We start from the raw sequence: 19,251 nt of genomic DNA on the forward strand, positions 1-19,251 counted from the left end.
ATTCTCTGGGAGAAAAATCCATAGGTCAGGTCAGAGAGAGTGAGTTCATGAGGGCCCAGAGCTGTGCTGTCTCGTTTCTTTAGGGGATACTGGAAGGAGCTGGCAAACCCATGAAGCAAAGAAAAATGGCAGCTTCAGGTTATGATTCCTGTGTGGAAACAGAACACCGAATTTCTGGAAAAGTTGGTGTTAAAATAGACCCCAAGCACCAATGATCAGTCTTAACATATATTGCTGCTTTTTTAGCTGAATGGATTCCTGACTTGACTAATTTATCTACAAAGAATTTTATAGCCCAAAGGCCTTTCCCGATCCAACACTCCAAGAGTAAGAGTAATGCCCCAGTGTTAGCTCCTTATGGACAGGAATTATGTACCAACTTGAATGTACTGTACATTCCCAAGTGCTTAGTGTATTTCTGTGCATACACTAAGTGCTCTCTAAATAGCATGGATTGATTGATATAGAGAAACCTCAGGATCCGAGAAACAAAAGATAATAATTATTATAATAATCATTATTCTGATTGCATTTGTTAATCACCTACTATGTGTCAAGCACTCTACTAAGTGCTGGAGTATATAACAAGATAATCAGGTCCCACATGGGCTCACAGTCTAAGTAGGAGGGAGAATAGGTATTGAGAATAGGTATTCCCTCATTTTGCAGGTGAAGGAACTGAGGCATAGAAATGTTAACTGATTTGTGCAGGGTCACATATCAGACAACTGGCAGAGCCAGGATTAGAAGCCAGGTGGATTTTCCTGCACACTTTCATACTTTCTCCTTGGAAATACAGTAAGACACCATTTTCGGTTCTCTGCCCTCTTGGGGGTGATCATCGCTGAGACACCAGTGGTTTAAAAGGGAAAAGTACGTCCTTCTTGCAGCAGGACATCCTCGAGTTGTTTTTGCAGTAGTCATTTGCACTAAGCTCCCCACACCCTCTCAGGATGGCGTAGTGGATAGAGCACGGGCCTGGACTCAGGAGTTGATAGGTTCTAATCCCGGCTCCACCACTTGTCTGCTGTGTGACCTTGGGCAAGTCACTTCGCTTCTGAGTGACTCAGTTACCTCATCTGTAAAATGGGGATTAGGAGTGTGAGCCCCATGTAGGACAGGGACTTTGTCCAGTTCGATTTGCTTGAACTCACCCCAGTGCTTAGTACAGTGCCTAGCAAATAGTAAGCGCTTAACAAATAGCATTATTATTCTCCTGTGCCAAGAGGCTGGCATTGTGCGACCAGAGGCCACCTCAACATCAACTGATTCCACTGTGCCTTCATCCTTTTGGTAACCATTGTTGAGCACAGTGCTCATATTGGCTAATAAATAATAGTAAAAACAGTAGTATTTGTTAAACACATTATGTTCCAAGCTCTGTTTTAAGCTCTGGGGAAGATACAAGATAATCAGGTTGGGCACTGTCCTTGTCCCACATGGGGCTCACAGTCTCTCTGTTTTAAGCTCTGGGGAAGATACAAGATAATCAGGTTGGGCACTGTCCTTGTCCCACGTGGGGCTCACAGTCTTAATCCCCATTTAAAGATGAGGTAACTGAGACCCTCAGAAGTTAAGTGATTTGCCCAAGGTCACACAGCAGACATGTGTTGGATTTGGGATTAAAACCAGTGTTCTCTGACTGCCGGGCCTGTGCTCTATCCACTGGACCACACTGCTTCTCTAACCACTGCCCCAGTCCATCGATCCATAGCAGTACACTCATCACTTTGCTCCCATATATCCTGCCTCACCCCTTAGGCCGTAATAATAATAATAATAATGTTGGTATTTGTTAAGTGCTTACTATGTGCAGAGCACTGTTCTAAGCGCCGGGGTAGACACAGGGGAATCAGGTTGTCCCACGTGGGGCTCACAGTCTTAATCCCCATTTTACAGATGAGGGAACTGAGGCACAGAGAAGTTAAGTGACTTGCCCACAGTCACACAGCTGACAAGTGGCAGAGCTGGGATTCGAACTCATGAGCCCTGACTCCAAAGCCCGTGCTCTTCCCACTGCGCCACGCTGCTTCTTAGGCCAGGCCAGCCCAGGCCAGGCAAGGCCAGGCTGCTTCTTAGGCCATCCCTAAGGTTGGGAGGGTGTTCTTCCCTTAGAAAAGGAAAAGCAGACGTCACAGCGGAGAACCACCACAGCAATAACAACCACACAAAAAATGAATCCAGACAGACCGGAGCCAGAAATATCAGAGCAGGGCATAGGTCGGCAAGAGTGGTCATTGCCGGGGGCAGCAACCCCTCCAGACGTCACCCTCTGGGCAGATTCAAAGGCCTGATACCAGCGGTTGTCTGATAAAAATATCCCCTTGCCAGCTATCGATCCAGTGAAGAATGACCTCTTCAAAACAAGGCTCCCATCTCTATGAACCAACCCTGCATTCAAGCATTCAATCGTATTTACTAAGCACTTACTGTGTGCAGAGCACTGTGCTAAGCGCTTGAGGCTACACAACCACACCCAGGGCTGGGTCATTGGCCCCAACCCATCTTTCATTCATTCCATTGTATTTTCATCCCCTATGGTATTTTTTGAGCACCTAGTGTGTGCAGAGCACTGTACTAAGTGCTTGAGAGAGTACGATATGACAGAGTTGGTAGACACGTTCCCTGCCCACAACAAGCTTCCAGCCTAGAGGGGAAGACGGCCATTAATATTAATAAATAATCTATTACCAATCTTCAGCAAGGTTACGGATTATGGCAGAAGACAGGACATTCTGGAGAAAATATATCCAGAGAGTCGGTACGAATCGGAAACGACTCAACGGCACTTGATAATAATAACCAGTCTGTAAGCAACAAGTGACGCCAAGTCTTCCGGGCGATGGCGTTCTCATCCTTTTGCAGTGCCCCAGTTGGCGTGGGTCCGGTATGGAGGTGACCCCGGGCACTAGTGAAGGAGCAGGGTGGAAAAAGTTAAGAACCCTCACACCGCACCACCTCAAAGCCAGAAAGCCGGAGAGAGGATACCCTGATTCCCCAGAGCTTAGGCTGGCCGAGATGGTCACAGCCTCCCTGGACTTCAGCCTCTGGGCAAGGAGGTTGCTAGCCCCTTGAGGTCAGGGATCAGGACTACTAACTCAGTCATATTATACTCTCAAGTGCTTAGTTCAGTGTTCTGCGCACAGTAAGAGTTCTCCTTCCTACTTAGAACCAGAGACCCATGTGGGATAGGGACTGTGTCCAATCTAAATAACTTGTATCTCCCCCAGTGCTTAGAACAGTTTTTAACATATAATAAATGCTTAAAAAAATACCATAAAAAATAAATACCGTTGATTAAAGGAAGTGCCAGTTCTAGACGGTGAAAAACGAGGAAAGAGGCAAATTACTGTTTCAGGAATTGGAGTCCTCATGCTGAAGTGTGTGGAATTAGACATCTTTTCCGTGTATCTGCTGAGCACTTGGTACAGTGCTTGGCACATAGTAAGCTCGTAACAAATCCCACAGTTATTACTATGTTACCCAGAAGGAGTGGAGCGAAGGACCTCACTTCCTCCAAATAATACGTTGCATTTCATTTGACATTTTTATTCCCCAAATCTTCTCACATTAATGCCCTCACAGCAACTCGGTGAGGTTAGAGAAAGGCAGGTACCGTTATCCCCATTTTGCAGATGAGGAAACTGGTGTTCAGAGAGATTGTGACTTGCCCTTGGCCACAGAGCAGGCCAATGGCGGAGCTTATGTTTGAACTCGGGTCATCCGACTTCCAATCCACTACACCCTTGTCTCCTTCCTGGGCTAAGGGACACGGAGGTCAAAAGAAAAAGAGCAGAGAGGGAACTTTTCTTCCTTGCTGCTCTTCTGCAGGTCTGAAGTTATTAGTGAGTTACTAGTCCTCATGAGGCGAGTTAGGGGATGAGTTAGCTCATGAGAGGCGAGGAAGGGGCAAAACGGAGAAGGGGCAGAATAAGAGGGAATGGTAAGAAGGATGGAACAGGTGGTCTGACACTTTAGAGAACCAGGGGACCCTAATAGCAAAACCTCCCTCTCACTTCCCCTTTTTCAAGGGCCCCTGTTGTCACTGGGGATCTAGGGCCAGGGCTCCGAGGGCAAGTTGATCTTTCTGAAAACAGTAGTCATTACTATGTGTAGAATACTGTACTAAGTGCCCAACACCCCTGTTCTGGAGGCTCACAACCCAAGGCGCGTGACGGCCCAAGCCATGAAATCAGGTAGGGAAAAAGACGGAGTCCTCAATGGCAAGGGAAAATGTAGCAAGTACTCTACATTTCAGTTTCACAGGGTGCTAAGTAGGGGTGGGAGGTGAGAAAAGAGAGGAACTACATGCCTAGGATGGATGGATGGATGATGAGGAGGAGAAGGAAGAGGAGGAGGATGACATTTGATACTCCCTCCCCCTGCATATATGCCAGACAACCACTCTCTCCACCTTCAAAGCATTATTAGTGTCATATCTTCTCCAAGTTGCCTTCCCCAATTAAGTCCTCTTTTGGTCGGCTTGCTCTCCCTTCTTTGCCTTCTATGTACTTTGTTCTCTGGTCTGTGGGCATTTGATATTCACCCCAACCCCACAGCACTTTGTGCATATCGTCAAATTATATATTATAAATTATTTATTCATGTTCATGTCTGTTTCCCCCTCTAGACTCTAAGCTTATTATGGGTAGGGAACTTAGGTGCTAATTCTCTTCTGTTGTACTCTCCCAAGCAGTGCTCTACTCGTGGTAAGCCCTCAGTAAGTAACAATTGACTGATATGTTAAGCAACTTATTATGTGTTAAGCACTGTTCTAAGCACTGGGGTAGATACAAGCGTGGCTCAGTGGAAAGAGCCTGGGCTTCGGAGTCAGAGGTCATGGGTTCGACTCCCGGCTCTGCCACCCGTCAGCTGTGTGACTGGGCAAGTCACTTAACTTCTCTGTGGGACAACCTGATTACCCTGTATCTACCCCAGCGCTTAGAACAGTGCTCTGCACATAGTAAGCGCTTAAATACCTACATTATTACAAGGTAATCACATCAGAACCGTGTGGGGCTCTCAGTCTAAATAAGAGGGAGAACAGCTATCGAATCCCCATTTTATGGATGATGAGGAAATTCAGGCACAGAGAAGTTAAGTGATTTACCTGAAATCACCAGCAGGCAAGTGACAAATGCAGGATTAGAATCCAGGTCCTTCTATCTCCCAAGCCTGAGCTCTTTGCACTGCTGTTTCTGATGGAACTGTTGATGTAGAAAAAAATCCAGATATGCAAACATGGCCCAAGTGGAGAAAACCATGGACTGGGTGTCGAACTGTATGGTTGGATTCTAGCTCACCTGTGTAACCTTGTACAAATGACAACTTTGTACATCCTATTGATTTGTTGTTGTTTTTTAAATGGTATTTGTTAAACACTCACTAAGTGACAGGCATTGTACTAAGCACTTAACTTCTCTGTGCCTCAGTTACCCCATCTATAAAATGGGGATTAAGGCTGTGAGCCCCACGTGGGACAACCTGGTTACTTTGTATCTCCCCCAGAGCTTAGAACAGTGCTTGGCACATAGTAAGCGCTTAACAAATACCGACATTATTATTAAGCACTGGGGTGGATATTAGCTCATTAGGTTGGACACAGTCCTTGTCCCACATGGGGCTCACAGTCTTAATCCCCATTTTACAGATGAGGTAAGTTAGGCACAGAGAAGTTAAGTGACTTGCCTAGAGTCACACAGCAGATAAGTGGCAGAGCTGGGATGAAAACACAGGACCTTCTTACTCCCAAACCCATGCTCTATCCACTAGGCCATGGTACCTCCTGTAGCATCCTTTTGCTGGGCATGGAGGGAGCAGACACACAGTCTATTTCCCCTACCTAAGTCCAACGGGAGATTCCAGCTCATTAGTAATAACCTCATCACTGAATTATTTTGCTGCCAGCCTCCCAGGCCAAAGAAACATTGGAAAGCTGAGGAGTTCTGACTGCCTGACTCAGTTTCTCCAGGGCGATCTCTGTTTAGGGACAAGAAATCATGGGTTCTGGGAAATTCTGATAAGGATGTCCCCAGTCTCTCTCTCTCTCTCTTCATTCTCCCTCCTTGATGCCGCATCCGTGCACACCCCCACACCCACCCAGTATCTCTGGTGCCTTAGAAGTTCAGGATGGCCTTATGAGGTTGTTAGGATGGGGATGTAAAACAGCATTTCCGTTCACTCCAGAATAATGTCCAGTATTTTTTTATGACAATTTTTAAGCACTTACTATGTGTCAAACGCTTTTCTAGGCCCCGGGGTAGATACAAACTATTCAGGTTAGACTAGTTCATGTCCCACTTGGGGTTCACAGTATTAATCTCCATTTTACAGGTAAGGTAACTGAGGCACAGAGAAGTTAAATGACTCGCTCAAGGTCACAGAGCAGACAAGTGGCAAAGCTGGGTTTAGAATCTAGGTCCTTCTGACTCCCAGACCCACGCTGTATCCATTAGGCCACACCGCTTCTCACTTTCTTTATCATTTTCATCCCATTTTACCCTCCCAGTCTCCCTGAGAGGTATCAAGGGGCAGATTTAACTCCTCCCGACCTCCACCCTTGCAACAGGTAGGAAAAACCAAGTCACAGAGAGGTGACGGGCTGGGTTCCAGGTCACCCACTAAGTCAGCAGCAGAACCCAAACTAAAGCCAAGGTGTCCTTTCCTGTAGAACAAGCAAGCCAAAGGAAAACAATGCAGCATCCAACAGACAGAACACCCACGAGGAAGCGGGGCCCTAAAATGATACCGTTTCAGCCAGCCCTGAGAGGGCTCTGGTTCCTAACTTGGTACTTACCAGGGAGAGCGGAAGAAAGAACTTTCCCCAGGTGAACGACTACACTGCCCTAGAGGTGAGGGAGGTCCAGGGGTGAGACGGCTGCAATCTCGACCTGGGAATCTGGAGTTTCTCGAGCGAATCGTAGCGGGATGTGAATCATGTGGAACGGCAGTTGTGGCGGGGATAGAATTATTCACAACCCAGATGGAAATGGACGGCTGCCTGTGGCTTTTGCGGTTTTCCAGAGATGAAGTGGATTTGTGTTTGCAAGGCAAGATCTGAAAACCTCAGCACATAACACCTCGTCCAAACCTACCCAGCCCTCCCTGCGTATCCCCCAAACAATGTAATCGTGTTTCCAAACCTCTAGGCAGGTTTTGGCATTTCCTTGCCTTTCTTCTTTCCTCCATCCTGCCTTTCCCGCCTCCCCACCAGTGTTTTCGGTGAGGGTGAGTTCACCTCCTGAAGCCACCCATCGGCCTGGGCAGCTCCATATGAGGCCCTCTGGCCCTGGGTCGGGTTCTGGCCTGCTTTCTGGCAAAGGGCTTCAGGGACAGGGCTCCCCTCTCTGGCTTCGGCCACATGGCAGGGAAGGTCAACCCATGGGCTGAGCCAGAGCCATCTTGAAGGCAGAGGATAAATAATAATAATAATAGTATTTTTTAAATGCTTACTATGTGTCAAGCACTGTTCTAAATGCTGGGGCGGATACAAGTTAATCAGGTTGGACACAGTCCCTGTCCCGCATGGACTCACGGTCTTAATCACCATTTTACAGATGAGGTCACCGAGGCCCAGAGCAATGAAGTGACAAGTTCAGACATGTGGCAGAGCTGGGATTAGAACCCAGTTCCTTCTGATTCCCAGGCCCAAGCTCTATCTACCAGCCCGTGCTGCTTCCCATGGATGAAGAGGAGAGGAGACCCCCACCCCCAACTCCCAAAAAACTGTTTCTGCTCGCAAATATACGCATACACACCCTTACCCCCACCCCCCCAGCCAAAGCCTTGTTTTGAGGGTCCTTTAGGGCCAGACCCACCGGTCCCATGGTGGTGCTTTAGTAATAGTAGAACTAGTAGCATTTATTGAGCCCTCTACTAGAAGCTTACAAATCACCATAAAAAAGAGTAATATATTCCCTGCCCACACTGAGTTTACACTCTACTGACAGGAAAAAAAAATGTAAAAGTATTGATAGGAGTAGTCAAAGCAAAAAGTGAATATATATTTGAAGCAGCATTGCCTAGAGGAAAAGCTGGACCAGGAAGTCAGAGGACCTGGGTTCTAAACCCAGCTCTGCCACTTACCTGCTGTGAGACCTTGAGGAAGCCACTAAATTTCTCTGTACCTCAGTTCCCTCATCTGTAAAATAGAGATCCAATACTTGTACTCCCTCCTACTTAGACTATGAGCCCCATGCTTACCCAAGCATTTAGCACAGTGCTTAACACATAGTAAGCTCTTAACAAAAACCACACATTATTATCATTATTAGAATAGACATATACACAAGAGCTCTTCAAGATGGTGATGCCTATGCCCTGCAGTAATGAGTAAATTGTATTTTTTAAGCCCTTAATCTGTACAAAACACTGTACTGAGAAAATTCCCAGATGAGGTATAGACATGGTCCTTGGCCCCCAAAGGGCTGAAAAACAAGGGGGGAGGAGAGGAAGGGTGGCAACAGCCACATAGGGAAAGACAAATGATACTACCAAAGACAAAAAGGTCAACATGAAAAGAAGGAGCAAGGTTTCTGGTCTTTCAGCCGCTCCAGAAGCTCCCACTGCAGTCAACCTGCCTCCCGCTTCGCCCCTAGCAGCCCCCATCTTGGGACTCCCATAGCAGGGCAGGCATCTGGGACGCTGGTGCTCAGTCCTAGCTCCAGTCCTGCCTCACCTAATGTGTTGTAGAGCTCATGAAGTGGTTCAGTTGTTAGTGAAGGTACATCTCCAAGAGGCCATCCCACACTAAGCCCACCTTTCCTCTTCTCCCACTCCCTTCTGTGTCACCTCGAATTGCTCCCTTTATTCATCCCCCCCTCCCAGCTCCACAGTTCTTATGTATATATCTCTAATTTATGTCAATGTCTGTCTCCTCCTCTAGTCTGTAAGTTCACTATGGGCAGGGAATGTGCCTGTTATATTGTATTCTCCCAAGCGCTGAGTACAGTGCTCTCTATACTATAAGTGCTGCACAGGTACGATTGACTAACTCTGTTCAAGTGGCTCACGTTTCATCCCCATCCCACAGAGCCCTGAGAGCTCAGGGTCAAGGGGTGCCCTCGTCCTTGTTCCAAGGGCCTCCCTCCCACCCCCCTTTCCATCTTCTCACCCCAGGTCCCTCAAGCCTGCTTCTGGCTTTGGGTCACCTGCAGTTTGCCTGTAGGTCATCTGTTGTCGGCCAGATCCTGCTTAGGAATCAAGGTGAGTCCAGGAAGTCCAAGCCCCCGGGGAGGCGCACTAACTTCCAGGCCACGGGTAGTAGTTCAGCCACTTTCTGCTGAGGAAATATTGTGCGGCGATTGACTCGCTGGTGGGATCTGGCCAATTTCAAAGTATCAGTCACTTGCCTTCTGTGCTGCCTTGTAAGAACATGCCTGATCAGCACATTTTCCTCCACACCTGTGATATTTTGGGCCCAACCCACTCATTATAATAATTACTATAATCACGGGAGGTAGGGTATCTTGGTGGAAGCATTACTGAACTAGGAGCCAAAAGGCCTAGAGCTGTGTGACCTTGGGCAAGTCACCTAACCTCTCTGGTCTCCAGTTTCTCTTTCTGAAAAAAAAAGATCGATCCCCACCTCATGGTGTGCTGTAATAATATCTTAGGGTTGCGAGACATTTTACCTCCTCAGAGCAGAGTGTCCTTTCAGAAATATTAGCTCATCTGTCTTGGTATGGACTTAGTCATTTGCCTCAAGGCTACTCGTGCCATCCTGGAGACGACATTTGTCAGAAGCTTCGGTACTTCTGCTTCCATCCCCAGTTTTCTCCATGGAAGGGAGATGAGAGAGTGTGAGCCCTGGAAGAATAGAGAGAGAAAGTACACATGGGAGAGAGGTTTTTTTCAATCAGCCAATCAATCAGTGGTATTTATTGAGTAATTGCTGTATGCAGAGCACTGTACTAAGTGCTTGGGAGAGTTCAGAATAACAGAGTTGGTAGACATGTTCCCTTCCCACGAGGAGTTTACAGTCTAGACGGTGAGACAGAAATTAAAATGAATTATGGAAATGCAAGTAAGTGCCTTAGGGCTGAAGGTAGGGTGAGGAAAGGGCACAAATTCCAATGCAAGGATGACACAGAATGCGGGGGAGTAGGGGAAATCAGGGTTTAGTTGGGGGAGGCCCCTTGGAGGAGCTTGTCCTTTGATTTAAACCCAAAGTTGATGACAGTGAGATTGCACCCTTTAGACTGTAAGCTCGTTACGGCCAGGGAATGTGTCTACCAACTCTCCCAAGTGCTTACTTATCCCAGTGCCTGCACGTATGAAGTGCTCGATGAATACCACTGATGATGACTGTATCCATGGGTGCGAGTGTCACGCCCGTGTTCATACTGTACTGCCAGCAGGACACCTGCTCGAGTTGTTTGTCCTGCAGTAGTACTGACGCATACAGAGCCATCTACACTCTCTCACCCAGCCCCCTCACACACATTACAAGAAGGCTGGTATGGAAAATGGGTAGAGTCTATGGGCACAGAACATTCAGGCTCTGGTACCATGGATTCTCTTGGGTAGCAGAGTCAGACCAGAGGTGCCTTCTAAAATTACCAGCCTGAGCCAGGCGTTGGGGTCCTCTGGGAAACTCAGTCAGTGCATTTATCCTCTCGAGAGGGGCAGAAATGATCCCCATTTCATCTTTCGAAAAACCTAAGGCACAGAGAGGTTGTGATTTGCCCAAGTGGATTCAGTAACAGAGCGGGGATGAGATCGCCCCCAGCTCTCCTGGACTACCAGTCTGATTCTGCAGTCACTCAAATGTCTGCCTCTGAGGAGAATTGAATTTATACGTGAAGTACTTTGAACAGAAGAAAAGTTTGCAATAGCAACCCGGATTTAGCGATGGATTGAATATGTGGGTTGAATGAGAGAGAGGAGTCGAATCAAGCCAAGGTTATGGGCTTGTGAGATAGGAAGGATGGTGGTGCTGTCTACACGTTACCGTGTCCCCCTTACCGTGTGTGTGTGTGAGTGGCGTTTCTATCTTTGTGACATTCCACTGTCACCTGACTCTTTTCCTTTCCCTACTTGTTGCCCTCCAGAAAGGAAATCATAGATTCATTCGGTCCAAAGGCTTCAATTACTACCTCTATGTGGTTGATACCCAAATCTGCATCTCCAACCCTGATCTCTCTCCCTCTTTGCAGGCTCACATTTCCTCCTGCCTTCAAGACATCTCTACTGGCTGTCCTCCTGACACCTCAAACTTAACATGTCTAAAATAGAACTCCATGTCTTCCCTCTCAAACCCTGTCCTCCCCCCGACTTTCCCATCATTGTAAACAGCGCTACCATTCTTCCTGTCTCACATGTCCATAACCTTGGCTTTATCCTTGTCTCCTCTCTCTCATTCACCCCACATATTCAATTCGTCACTAAATCCTGCCGGTTCCACCTTCACAACATCACTAAAATCCTCTCTTTCCTCTCCATCCGAACTTCTATGCCGTTAATCCTTATCACTTATCCTATCCTGCCTTGATTATCGTATCAGCCTCCTTGCTGACCTCCCAACCTCCTGCCTCTCCCCGCTTCAGTCCATACTTCATTCTGCTGCCCGGATCATTTTTCTAGAAAAAATGTTCAGTCCATATTTCCCCAGTCCTCAAGAACCTCCAGTGGTTACCCATCCACCCTCGCATCAAACAGAAACTCCTCCCTGTTGGCTTTAAAGCACTCAATCACCTTGCCCACTTTTACCTCACCTCACTACTCTCCTACTACAACCCAGCCCACACAATTCACTCCTCTGATGCCAACCTTCTCACTGTACCTTGACCTCGTCTATCTCACTGTCGACCGCTTGTCCACGTCCTGCCTCTGGCCTGGGATGCCCTATCTCCGCATTTCAGACAGTTACTTGCCTTCCCCTCAACGCCTTATTGAAGCCATATCTCCTCCAAGAGGCCTTCCCTAATTAAACCTTATTTTCCTTTTCTTCAACTCTTTCCTGCATGCCCCTGGCTTGCTCCCTTTACTCATCCCCCCTCTCTGCCCTACAGCACTTATATACATATCTGTAATTTGTTTATGTATATTAATGTCTGTCTTCCTCTCTAGACTGTAAACTCCTGGGCAGGGAATGTGTCCATTTTATTATACTGTACTCTCCCAAGCATTTAGTACAGTGCTCTGCACACAGTAAGCGCTCAATCAATATGATTGATTGATTGACTGACTATAGGGAGGGAGCTGCTCATTTGTTAATAGCAGCTAAAGCCAGAGATGACTGGAGGCTCAGTTTGAAGAGGCATCAAAATACAAGCTAGAGATTCACACCCAAATTGCATGCAGGATGCAGAGTGAAAAACCAGACAGCCAAAAAATGCAAATGATAGCAATAATTATGGTAATTATGGTATTTGTTAAGCACTTACCATATGTTAAGTTCTTTTCTAAACACTGGGGTAAATGCAAGTTAATCAGGTCGGACGCAGACCCTGTCACAGTCTAAGTAAGAGGGAGGATGGATATCGCCTCCCCATTTTACAGAGGAGGAAACTGAGGCACAGAGAAGGGAAGTGACTTGTCCAAGGTCAAACAGTAGGGAACTAGTGGAACTGCGATTAGAACCCAGGTCCTCTGACTCCCAGCCCCCTGCTGTTTCCCACTAGGCCACACTGTTTCCCAAATGGGATACAGACCCAGAGAAAGGAAGGGAAACAGACATCCCAGTAGGCAAACCAATCTTTGGTTCTTTCTTCAGCTCCTCCTAGCCTGAACTCCATTACCTCTCTGGGAAAGAGAAAGGGGAGGAAGAAGAAGGCTGGGGCTTCCCCTCTGAAGACCTTGAGTTTAGTTTGTTATATTGCTACTTTAGTGAGATCCTTTATCATTAGCGCTTTGAAATAGTTGCTCCAAAGCCTCATCCTGGTTTCAGAGCAGTGGAAAGAAAGGGGAGGAAGAAGAAGGCTGGGGCTTCCCCTCTGAAGACCTTGAGTTTAGTTTGTTATATTGCTACTTTAGTGAGATCCTTTATCATTAGCGCTTCAAAATAGTTGCTCCAAAGCCTCATCCTGGTTCAGAGCAGTGTTGCATCATCATCATCATCATCATCTAGTGGCAATCCTTTAGTGACCTGCCTGATGGGATTCTGATGAGTGCTGTAACAGGCACAGAAACATATCCAGATTGTGCTCTCTAGGAACAAGCACTGCAAAACGCTGATTTAGAAACCCTAGAATTCATACAGGCCCTTGCTCAGAGGAGTGAGAAATCTTCTTTAGTTCAGTTGGTTATTTTGAGTCCAGTGCTTCCCAGAGGCATCCAGTTGATTGAAATCATTAGACCACATCAGTCCACTGGCCTCAGAGTCTCTTCCCCTCTCCCCAGCCCCAGCTTACATTATAATTGCCCCATCCCCAGTTTACACTAACCCTTTTCTGTGGTGAGTTTTTGCAAACTCTGGAAAAGTCCTTGAAAGCAGCCACCTCAGAGGATTAATAATAAATAATTGTGATGGTATTTGTTAAGTATATACCATGTGCCAAGCACAGAACTAAGCGTTGGGTTAGATAGAAGGCAATCAGGTCAGACACAGTCCCTGTATCACATGGGGTTTTAGCATCTTAATGGAGAGGGAGGACAGACATTTGACAGATGAGAAAACTGAGGCGCATAGAAGAGAAGTGACTTGCCTAAAGTCACACAGGAGGCAAGTGGGAGAGACAGGATTAGAATCCAGGTCTTCAGACTCCCAGGCCCATGCTGTTTCCACTGAGTCATGCTGCTGACCGTTATTGAGGCCTCTACCAGATGTTATTGTAGTTCTGCCTCTGCAGTCCCAAAGTCTTCGGCAGGCCGAGATGGTGAATGTGCTACTCACTTGACAGTCAATCACTGGTGTCTGTTGAGCGCTTGTGTGTGCAGAGCACTGGGCTAAGTGCTTGGGAAGGTACATAGAACAGAGTTGATATACCCGATTCCTGCCCACAGGGAGCTTGCAGTCTATAAAGGGAGACAGGCAGGGAGATGATAAAGTAGAAGAATATTTACATAAGTCCTTTGGAGTTGGGTGAGTATCAAAGTGCTTAATGGGTACACAGCCAAGCAAGCGTTTAGTCGACACAGAGGGACAGGAAAGAAGAATGTAGATAGGCCAAATGGGAGCACCTAAAATGAAATAATAAGCAGCCCTATTTTTCTTTGAATCAAGAAATATGAGCACATACATATTTTTCAAACCCCTTTCCCAAGGAATTTTTCTTTCTAAAATTCTGGAGCAGACCTACAAATTATGTGGTAAAATGAGCACCACTGGAAGAACCGTAATAAGGAGATTATACTCTGAAATGTGAAATGCATAGAGATGTTTTTCTATATTCTGTTTTCAGTTCAGTTCATTTTTAAGTAGATTGGAAAACCCCAGAAGTGCTGGCCCCAAACACAAAAATAGTGTTCCAGGACTCAAAGAATAAAATGGATTTGGGAAACCAAAAATCCAAGCAAAAAGGATCTAATTTCAAGATCCAAGATGGGTGTGTGTTTTGGGGGGAGGGGGGAGGAGTAAGCCCAACAGGGGAAAAAAGGCACTAAATAACAAGCCCTGGTGCATTATTTTCCTAGCAGCAGGTGTTGCAAGCACAAATGAACTATGAATTTTATCTCACAATCGTCTCTTCTTTGGTTGGAAAATCTTCGTGGGTAAAGAGATTATGACTTGTAACAAACAGGAAGGGTGGTTTGGGTTTTTTTCTCTCTTTTGCCTTGCAGTTTTGCAAAAGTATGTGTCTAATGTGTCTCTGAAACCTAGATTCAAAGATCTGAGACTCAACACAAATTCCTTCCACTGCCACTGATCACCAAAGGCTGCCCACCTTCTGCAGAGCCAAACATAAGCCCACAGCCTTATGGTGAACAGCCAGTTGGCCCCAGATGTAGCCTTGGATGAAATCCGAGGCCAAGGAATACAGTTTTGATGAGCAGATTGGTTTGGCAGAAGTGCTCGGAGACCGATTAGCTGCTGACCATTGAAAAATATTTGTGAATGGCCACTTCCTCCCCAGCACAACAAGCAGATTGGCGCTTTGGTTTCATGTATTTACAGAAAAGGAAGGAGAAAATAAAACCCCAAAGTGCACGGCTCTGTGAAACTGCTCGGAGAAGTGATGGTTATTTCTCTCCCATGGGAGTCACTTAATTTCATCTCACATGGCTGTTAACAAACCTGATGTTGCAGCAAAATCTTGGTGCAGAAGGGCAAAAGAGTTGGACTCCTTTGATTCTCTTAAGGTGATACACACATATACGGTATATGTCAACACCTTAAAGAGCTGGAACTAAAAAGCTTCTAGCCTTCCTACCTAGGGAGTGACTACTCCTTCCATTTGGATCATGAGCAGTGTAATCCCCATGGGAGAGACTGGACCCATTGAAAAGTTTGTCTGGGCTGGCAAATTATTTTGCTTATTTGCAAGGCTAACATGGCCTAGTGGCTAGAGCCTCGGTCTGCGTGTCAGAAGGACCTGGGTTCTATTCCGGGCTGTGCCACTTGTCTGCTGTGTGACCTTAGGCAAGTCACTTTACTTCTCTGTGTCTCCGTTACCTTGTCTGTAAAGCAGGGATTAAGACTGTGAGCCTCACATAGGACAGGAACTGTGTCCAACCCAATTTGCCTGTATCTATCCCCCAGCACTTAGTACAGTGCCTGGCGTGTAACAAATACCACAATCATCATCATCATCGTCATCATCATCATCATCATCATCATCATCATCATCATCATCATTATATTGGCTGCTTGAGCCCAAGAGGGACCAGGATTTGAAAGGCGCTCTTGACCTAAAACCACCCAAATGGCAAAGCAGCATGATTTAGAGAAAGAACCAGGCCTGGGCATCAGAGGACCTGGTTTCTACTGCTGGCTCTGCCACCTGTCTACTCTGTGACCTTGGGTAAGTCACTTCACTTGGCCTCAGTTACCTCATCTGTAAAATGGGAATTAACACTGTCAGCCCATATGGGACAGGGACTGTGTCCAACCTGACTGACATGTATGTACCCTAATGCCTAATACAGTGCATGGTACATAGACAGCACTTAACAAGTACCGTTTTTTAAAGAATGGGTTTGTGAGCTGAGGGATTATACTCCACTGGCGCCTGCAGGGGTGTCCTGGATCCATTCCAACTTCCTTCCTCCACAAATGGAGCCAGAGATGAAGACCAGCAGAAGACAGCAGGCCTTCAGACTGTTGGAACTGCAAGATGGTGGGAAGTTTGGGAAGGCATAAAGAAGCAGCTTGGCCTAGTGTCTAGAGCTTGGGCTTGGGTGTCAGAAGGACCTGGGTTCTAATCTTGGCTCTGCCACGTGTTTTCTGGGTGACCTTGGACAAATCACTTCACTTCTTTGGGCCTCAGTTACCTCATCTGTAAAATGGGGATTAAGACTATGAGGCCATACAGGACACATATGGAACAGGACAAATACCATAAAAAATAGTTATCAGTTACTGACTGAGCCTTATAGCTACTTTGATCTTCTCTCAATCGCGCAGTGCTTTGTTTTTGTTTTGCTTTTAATGGTAGTTGTTAAGCGCCTACTATTTGCCAGGCACTGTACTAAGTGTTGGGGTAGATATAAAGTAGTCAGGTTGGACACAGTCTGTGTCCTGCATGGGACTCACAGTCTTAATCCCCATTTTACAGATAAGGTAACCTTGGCACAGAGAAGTGAAGGGACTTGCCTAACATCACTCAGCTGACAAGTGGTGGAGGCGGGATTAGAACCTCTAACGTCTGACTCCCAAGCCCATGCTCTATCCACCTCACTGTGTTGCTTCTCAAAATGCTTTTCAATTGTCCTTCCTTCCCCATGTCTTGGAGGTGGGACACGCTTTAAGTAATGAGTTTATCCTTTGAGAAACCTCAATGGCAGCAGTCAACATGTGTCTTTGTTGAATTATCCTGTGAGTCAGTGGAGGTAAATGGAGGCCAAGTCATCTTACACTGCAGCACTTAGAACAGTGCTTGGCACATAGTAAGTGCATAACAAATACTATAATATTATTATTATTACACTTGCCTCATTCTCTAGCCATTCAACTTTGCTGCTTCTCTAACTGAGCACTGACAGTAAAATGGGAAGGAATGCAATGAATTCGTGATTATCTTGTTGGGCCTTTGAAATCTGTAAAGACTTTGAATGTGATCATTGTCAATGATGCTGTTCCCATTTATTGATAAAAGATCTAGTGGAGAGAGCAGCATCCTAGTATAGGGCTGTACAAGGGTTGGTTGCTAACTACATCTAAGATCAAAAGCCACAGCTGGTCCCAACAACAATAATAATAATAATATTAATAATAATAATACTGCTACAGGCTCTTGTTATATCCTGGCTAGACTACTGTGTCAGCCTTCTCTCTGATCTCCCCTCCTACTCTCTCGCCCCGCTCCAGTCTATTCTTCACTCCGCTGCCCGGCTCATCTTCCTGCAGAAACGATCTGGGCATGTCACTCCCCTTCTTAAACACCTTCAGTGGTTGCCTATCAACCTCCGCTCCAAACAAAAACTCCTCACTCTAGGCTTCGAGGCTCTACATCACCTCGCCCCTTCCTACCTCTCCTCCCTTCTCTCTTTCTACCGCCCACCCCGCACGCTCCGCTCCTCCGCCGCCCACCTCCTCACCATCCCTCGGTCTCGCCCATCCCGCCGTCGACCCCCGGGCCACGTCCTCCCGCGGTCCCGGAACGCCCTCCATCCTCACCTCCGCCAAACTGATTGTCTTCCCCTCTTCAAAACCCTACTTAAAACTCACCTCCTCCAAGAGGCCTTCCCAGACTGAGCTCCCCTTCTCCCTCTATTCCCTCTACCGCCCCCCCTTCACCTCTCCGCAGCTTAACCCTCTTTTCCCCCATTTCCCTCTGCTCCTCCCCCTCTCCCTTCCCATCCCTTCAGAGCCCTGCACACAGTCAATGCCAATATATATTATTGATTCATTGATATGTGATGTGGGAGCAAAACAAAATGCAGTATGTAACTTACATCTATGTAGCTGTCTTTGGGGTTGGAAGTAAATACTATCCAAGTCTGTGATCATCTGAAATGAAAGCATACAAATAATCAGCTCTTACACATCTGTAAAAATTTACATATACCTACATAAACTACATGATCTATTCTTAGCCTGTTTTAGTGTTTAAGTGTTCTTGTTGTTCTCTTAGGGCTTTCGCTTATATTTTGCTTCTCTATTGTCTTTACCCTCGCACTCTCACTGATCCATTGATCCAGTATTCTGCTCCAACACTGGAACTGAAGGATGCTTGTAGGAGCAGTATTACGTGATCTTGAGGATGTGAGAAAATGGTCAGTGGAGAGAGATGAGAACTGTCCATTATATACATCCTTGTAAATATAATAATCCAGCATGGACCTGGTTTCTGTGAACCCAAACCCTTCCCAAGACTTCTAGTTTCTCCAGCTTTGCTTGTTCACATTCTTCCCATTCTCTCCGCTGAGCCATTATGGGCCATTCATCCATGAATTTATCCTATCCCTTCTCAGACCTATTTTCATTTTCAGAAGAATGCCATTAGCTGCATTCCAGAGGTGCAGGATCCAGTGGGAGATTTTTCCCCCAGGGAGGTTGAGAGAGGAGGGAGGGAGGTTGAGGAAAGGGATTGTATTGGCCCTTTGGCATTCCCCCACCCCTTCGGGAAGACCTTCCCCCATTTCAGTTGTGTCTGTCGTTTCAAATATGATAGCAGCTGTCTCCAGCCCTATCAGCCCCAACTTCAGAAATCCCAAAACCAACTCTTGGATGGGTGGGATGAAGTGTAAGGTGATTGATTGCACAGCATTTTTGTTCTCCTTCCCCTCAGAGAGCCCAAGCACTCTGCTGATTAGTAGTTTAGAGAGGACGCGGGGAAATAAGAGATCCTCTGTCAGGCCCCTGAGGAAAGAGTGGGAGTGGTGGACTGTTGTCTGTTCTCGGAAAGGCAAGGTAGTTTCAAAGAAATCTGTAAATCATTTTCAAAATTTATTAAGAAGAAATCCAGAAAATACTCTTTGACATTAAATATACCTTGGCCACACCCTCTTTCACCTCCCTGCCACCTTTGTAGTTTAGTACTCACTGCCTGGTTCTTTTCCTGCCCTGATCCTGCTCATTTTCCTGATACTTCCTCTCAGTAGTCGAGTGTCTCAGCCCGGCTCAGCCTCCACTTCACTGGGTGACCTGGGCAGAATCACACAACCTCTCTCTTCCTCAGTTTCCCCATCGGTGTAGTGGGGATGAAGCAG

The 19,251-nt window shown here is 46.5% G+C and overlaps 1 protein-coding gene across 3 annotated transcripts in view; it reads left to right on the forward strand.

Annotated features, from left to right (window-relative positions):
* The window catches only part of CTIF (cap binding complex dependent translation initiation factor), a 402,154-nt gene that overhangs the window by 253,741 nt on the left and 129,162 nt on the right, over nt 1–19,251 (forward strand). The gene's annotated exons all lie outside the window — the stretch shown is intronic.

The sequence above is a fragment of the Ornithorhynchus anatinus genome, chromosome 3 (assembly GCF_004115215.2).
Source record: "Ornithorhynchus anatinus isolate Pmale09 chromosome 3, mOrnAna1.pri.v4, whole genome shotgun sequence".
In the NCBI taxonomy this organism is placed as follows: domain Eukaryota; kingdom Metazoa; phylum Chordata; class Mammalia; order Monotremata; family Ornithorhynchidae; genus Ornithorhynchus; species Ornithorhynchus anatinus.